Here is a 6,215-nt window from a genome sequence, read left to right on the forward strand (position 1 = left end):
GATCTGACTGGAATGGGATGGTGGAGATGGAGAGAACAGGATGGATTTGGGGTGTATTATGAAGGTACAGCTGACAGGACTTGCTGATGCATTGCATGTGGTGTGTGAAGGAGAAGGAACGATCAAAGATCGTTTTAGTTGCCTTCAGGACTAATTCTCAGATGAAAGAAGCAACTACTGAGTAACTCACCTGAGCAATTCTGGCAAGTCATCCAGAAGACACTGCCTCAGGGAATGGAGAAAACCAGTCAGATTGTAAGTACAAAGCCCGTGTTCCAATGATAGATGATACAGTTTACCTTTCAGGAGATGACAGTCATCCCTTAGAGCCTTGCTATTAACCTGTGGTCTGGGGACAGCAGAACCGAATTGCAGTCTCCATTCCCACTCCACATCCTCTGAATTGGAACCCTCTTTGGAACAAAGGAATCCCAGGGGATTCCTTCACACAAGGTTAGAGCTGCCGTGGCCAAAAAAAAAAAGGTTCTAGCTAATCAGAGGCCTCATCGTTTAGGAAAAATACAGAGGCACCCTGCTTATTTACCAATCATATAAAATAGAGGTTACTTTCGCTGGAACAACAACAAAACTAAACATTAAACCTAGCTCCTACAAGCTGGTTTCAAATCTCCTTACTTACCAGATTTCTTTCCCTTTCTGATGGTCTTACTTTCCAATCATTTTCGTAATTGTACACAAGAGAATGGAAATCTGCACAAATCTGGTTAGCAGACTTCAGGGTCTTGTAATCAGGAATACTGCTCTCTGGTAATATTTTAAAGGAAACATTGCTTTCTTCAATTATAAATAGAGGTCATAGCAATTTCTGCACAGACCCCTAAATGTTTTATGATGTTTTTAATGAAAAAAAGGCAAAGGAGCTAACACTTCAATATATCACACACACCAGAGCAGCAAAAAATTATAATAAAAATCTATGTACTTAACTACAATTTCAACAGGCAGTGAACCTGCTGAGAATGGATCCATTTATATATAGCTCATTTCTCACTTGTGTTCAAGGGAACCTCACTGAGAAACGCACTTCCCTCAAAATCTGGGATTCCTTCCTGGAGAAGTCACTTAAAAACTGTACACAAAAGCCATCTGTTTAAAAACAAAATCAAGATGTTTTCCAGAGTGATGGTGCTGATACCTCCATATTGGCTTGCAGAGAGGTTATTAATGAAAGTTTGGAGAGAATCAAAGTTCAATTCAAGTCAACAAATATTTATTGAACACCTCTGACAGGCTGTTTTGAATTATGTGCATATAGAGCTACTGAAAGTTGCTGATTGAGAAGTTTTCACATTGACAATTTGAAAGACAAAAGGAGTGAACTTTCTTTGCAACTTAAAATGCTCACAACTATGGAAATTTAATCATATTTTTAGAGTATTAAATTTACTGTCTTTGTCTCCCCTTGTTGTTAAGTATCTCAATCTAGCAATACTCTTGAAAATCCCTTCCTCAGAGAGGTCATTCCTGCCCACCAATTGAATATCGATTTTGCTGTTGCTTTTCTCTCTCATAAAAACTAGTTCTTTCCTTTCACAGCACTTAATACATACTCTAATTTTATTTTGTGTGTCTTTATTTGCTTTCATTCTGTCTTCCCATTAGACCACTTCTCATGAAAACAGGGGCTGGTCTGATTGGCTCTCCAATGAAGACATGCTGACTAGTGGAGTACCCTTTTAGGCAAACAATAAATATTTGTTGAATAAATACATGAAAGTGTCAAACTGTCAAAATATCTTCTCTGTTCCACTTCACATTCCCTGATTAAAACTCATCTTTCTTTAAGTTTCTTATTATTCACTTAACAATACTATATGTGTCTGGGTAAAATACATTTGTATAAAAGAGAGTTCTCTAACCCTAATTCTCAGCTGTCCTAATCATTCAAGAATCATGAACTATTAGAAACTTTTTATGGCTTTATTTAATATCTGAGGTTCCTCATTTATATCTGTAGGTGGAAGTCAGTAGCAAACTAGATCATCTTCACTAAAGATTTTCATCAATTACTAAAAGCTAACCAATTAAGTCCAACATGCAAGTAATTAGTACCAAAACTCCGATGAAAGTCATTTGTCTTACTATAGTAGCCACATGAAGGGTATATTTAAAAAAAAATCAGAAATGACTAATCCATTTAGAAAATACATCAGGAACTTAGAGGTGACCTAATGGAATGATATCAGTTTGTTAGTGGACTACAGGACAGCTACAGCTAGCCTAACAACTAACAGGAGGCTAAGGAGACCAGTGGTCCACAAATAAGGAACATCAATCAAAGGGAAAGAGAAAGCAAATACCTCAATCTACACTTATCCCCAGGTCAGAACTGCATTTCAGTGGATATACTTAACAGGTTCACAAAGAACAAGACAGAGGAGTTGGGATATATAGTCAGAAAAATTTCTGAAATAGTCAATTTTGCTTCAAAGGGAAAACAAAATTCTGTAACGGTTGATTTGAATCCCCGGATAGATTATGCTTGTAAAGGTTGTGAAGAGAGACTGTCGTGTACATTCCACAAAATTCCCAGTAAAGGGTTAAATATTCATTATTTTTTTAAGTGTACTTTTTCATTATAAAGTGATAAATATTAAAGAAAATGTGGGAACTAGAGAAATAAAGGACATCAAAGGACCATTGCTAAAATCACCAGGGGTCACTTATAATGGTAAAAATGGGTAGCTAAAGAGTTTGTCTTCCACTCATCAGTTTAACATACTTGCCTACCAAGATTGCTATAAGGAGCTTAAGGTATTGATTAAAAAGGGAGGAGGGATCTACTGAATGCATTCAAGATAAAAAAGAAAGCTTCATTATAGTTATTTATATTCTCTAGCTTTCGTCAAATTTCATTGCTAAATAATCAGAGGTCTGGGGCTCGGAAAGACTTTGAAATGCCATTTAGCCCTTAACACTGACTGTGCTAGAACCCTTTCAGCTCTGTCAAGAATCTTTTGTTGGGAGTTAAGTGCTTACCATTCATCACAGTCCTCCCTGGTTACATAGTTTGAAGGATTTATTCTACTAAAGGGGTGTATCTGATTATTCAGAAGTTATCCTTGGTACTCATTGGTTCAAGACTGCAATATTCTGGCCAGTAAGATATGAGAAGATGTTTGTTATTGGCTTTTTGGAAAGTTATAGAGAAAGTCACAGGAAATGAGCTTCTTCTCATAGCCATATGAAGAAGCAATCTCACAACTAAATCAACGTTACAGACAGTAAATGAGAGAGGTAGAAAAAAAAATATCTAGATGACATGGTTGAATAGCTGGATCTACAAACATCAAACCTATAGCTGTGAGAGCAGTGGTTTCATAGAGCCAGAATATTAGTGGGTGTCGGCTGCCTTTTACAAGATGTTATAAGGAAGAGATAGGCTCAGACAAGGAGTTCCTGGTTTGAAGCAGAAATATGAGAGAATGAAGGCAGTCCAGCTGCTGGATGCTAGACTTACATGATTGGAAAAGGAGATACAGATATTTCTTTCCCTCCAAAGTCTGAAATATAGGAGAAGCCTATTATGGTTCTAAGGAGATTATAGTGCCAAAAAAACCACAGGACTAGACTGGAATGGCTGTGAGTATTCAAGTCTTAAGTGGACTCTCTCTCATAGTGACACCAGCAGAAAGTGGATTGTGTCACAGATGCTCCAATGTCTACCTCAAATAAAATAATGGAGGATAAGGACAAGAAAAGACCTGTCAATGGATAAAGGCAGGGGCCACAGAAAATAGTGGGCAAGAAAGTTTTAGCCAGAAAGCCGAAACAGGCTAATCAAGAGACTCTTCCTGCCAATCCCCCTACTGCCAGGTCAAAGGGTATTCCCAATGCCCATGCAGGAGAGTTCCATTATTGCTGTGAAAAAATTCTTCTTTTATGTAAATGGCAGTTGTTTTTTTTTAATGTAGTTATACTTGTCCTTGAGATGCCACTCTGTTTGTACTTGTTTGGTGTGTGTGTGTGTGTGTGTGTGTGTAGGTGTGTGTGTGTGTGTATGTAGGTGTGTGTGTGTGTGTGTGTGTGTGTGTGTGTGTGTGTGTACATAACTTGCTTTTATTATGTAGCTGCCCAGTCCAGGAGGAGCCACCTCCAGGCCTGATGTGATGGAAATGGCTGAACATCACCAGAGATCCTGGATTTGAGCCTGATGCAATAAGTGGTTGGGGACTTTGGATTCTTTCCTTGGGGAAGTGTACAGTGTTCTTTAATTAGCCAGAGGGGTGGGCTGTACAGAGATTCAGCTCTCCACCAAATTCATTTTATCCTCTTCTGTGGCTGCCTAGACCATGATCAGCTAGTTATGTTACATTTCCCAGTCACAGTTGCCATTACTTATGACCATTTAACTAAGATCTCACTAATAGAACATGAGTAAAGAGATATTAGAGTACCGGGTGGAAATCTCCAAGAGAGTGGACTTGCCTGTCTCATATTCCTTTCTCTTGCAATAAGCTTGAGCACGGACACACCGCCAATCTAGCTTTTACCATGCATTTTACATGCAAGAATGTCCCAGAGCACAGAGGTTCCCAAACTTTCTCAGTTCACAGCACCCTTAGGTCTAAGTAATTGTTCACAGTGCCCCTAGGCCAAAAGAAATATCGAATGATTCCATATGCAAGTCCTAATTATCTAGTAGTCCAGAAAAAAGTTGAGAGAGAAATATTCTTATATAACCATGGTTATTTACTAATGAGATTTGTGCATCTGTTGAACTTTGCATAACTTCTCATATACCACCAACCTCATTTCCTATTCAATGTTGATTTTGCACCGTGCTTTCTTTTAAAAATCACAACATTTTCTGAAAAACAAGCTTCACAAAGACATGATGTCATCGAAAACGAAGCAGAGTGAGATCTGAGATTGAAACTGATCTAATTTGCATTTTGGGTTTCTTTGTTGCTAATGTTCATTTTGCATTATCAAAACTAATACATTAACTAGATTCTTGGATGGCCTTCAAAGAAACGCAAGAAAATATCATGCTGAATTAGAATGAGGCATGGGTTTATCTGGCACACTATTGCCTTCCTTAGGGCTGAACTAAAATGTATGAGGATGAATATGGAAGAATGTGCAAGCACTCTCTTGAATGTAACCCTTCAAAGAGTACAATGAACCTCCAAATGGCCTCCAAATACTTCTAGTGCTATCGCCTCTGGTCCTCTTATCAAATAATAATTCTGAAATGTTCAATAGATACATCTTGAAGAATAAGTAGGAATTGAATAAATAAATGATTTTGAATAGTTTATTATTTCAATAAGTATTTACTGAGCACTTACTATGTATACGTTACTACTGGATTTTAAAATAAATATAAAATATACAGTACTATCACACATGGAATATATTCTTTGCAAACTATTCATAGGAAAAACAAATCCACATTCCTTTGACAGATTTAATTCTAAAACCCTGCTAAGTCCAAAATCAAATGTCTAGTGTTTTCAACATCAATCCCTGAGAAAAAATATTAGATTGGTGTGCTTAGACATTTTTCTTACGGACTATATTCATTGTCCATCTTTACTGGGTAGTTTACACATTGATTAGCTGTACTACGTTTTGTTAGTTTTCAACTATGAAAGTTGAATCAAAGGAGCTGTTCTTTAAATGAACTTAAATATGGACCTAGAGATTCTGAGAGTTGAAAGGGAGGTGAGCAAAGCTCTTGCTTCTCTGACTTACTGCTGGTAGTTTTAAGGCCTCTTTTGCTTCCTGTCTCCCATGAGCTAAAATCATTAGCTGTGATCCCAGCATGGTATGCCTGAAAGTTGTCCCTTTGCAGTTGGGGAACTCTGCCCTGTCCTTCAAGCTTAAGTCAAATATGATCTTTTCAGTGTAGCCTTTTCACACCACTTCCCAGAATTAATGATCCCTTCATCCTTTAGACTCTCCCAGCAGTTTATACACAAGCACATGAATTCATATATACACACTTGCGTTATCATAATACTTTTTCAGTTATATAATCGTTTTTGGTTTATATATTTATCGGGATCAGGGGTTGGTCAATTTTTCTGTCAAGGGTCTGATAATACACATTTTAGGCTTTGTGGGGCATAGGGTCTCTGTTGCAACTACTGAATTCTGCCATTGCCATGGGAAAGCAACCAGAGACTCTCTCTCTATATATACATATATATATATATATATATATATATATATATATATATATATAT

The sequence above is a fragment of the Hipposideros armiger genome, unplaced genomic scaffold, assembly GCF_001890085.2.
Source record: "Hipposideros armiger isolate ML-2016 unplaced genomic scaffold, ASM189008v1 scaffold_245, whole genome shotgun sequence".
NCBI lineage: Eukaryota > Metazoa > Chordata > Mammalia > Chiroptera > Hipposideridae > Hipposideros > Hipposideros armiger.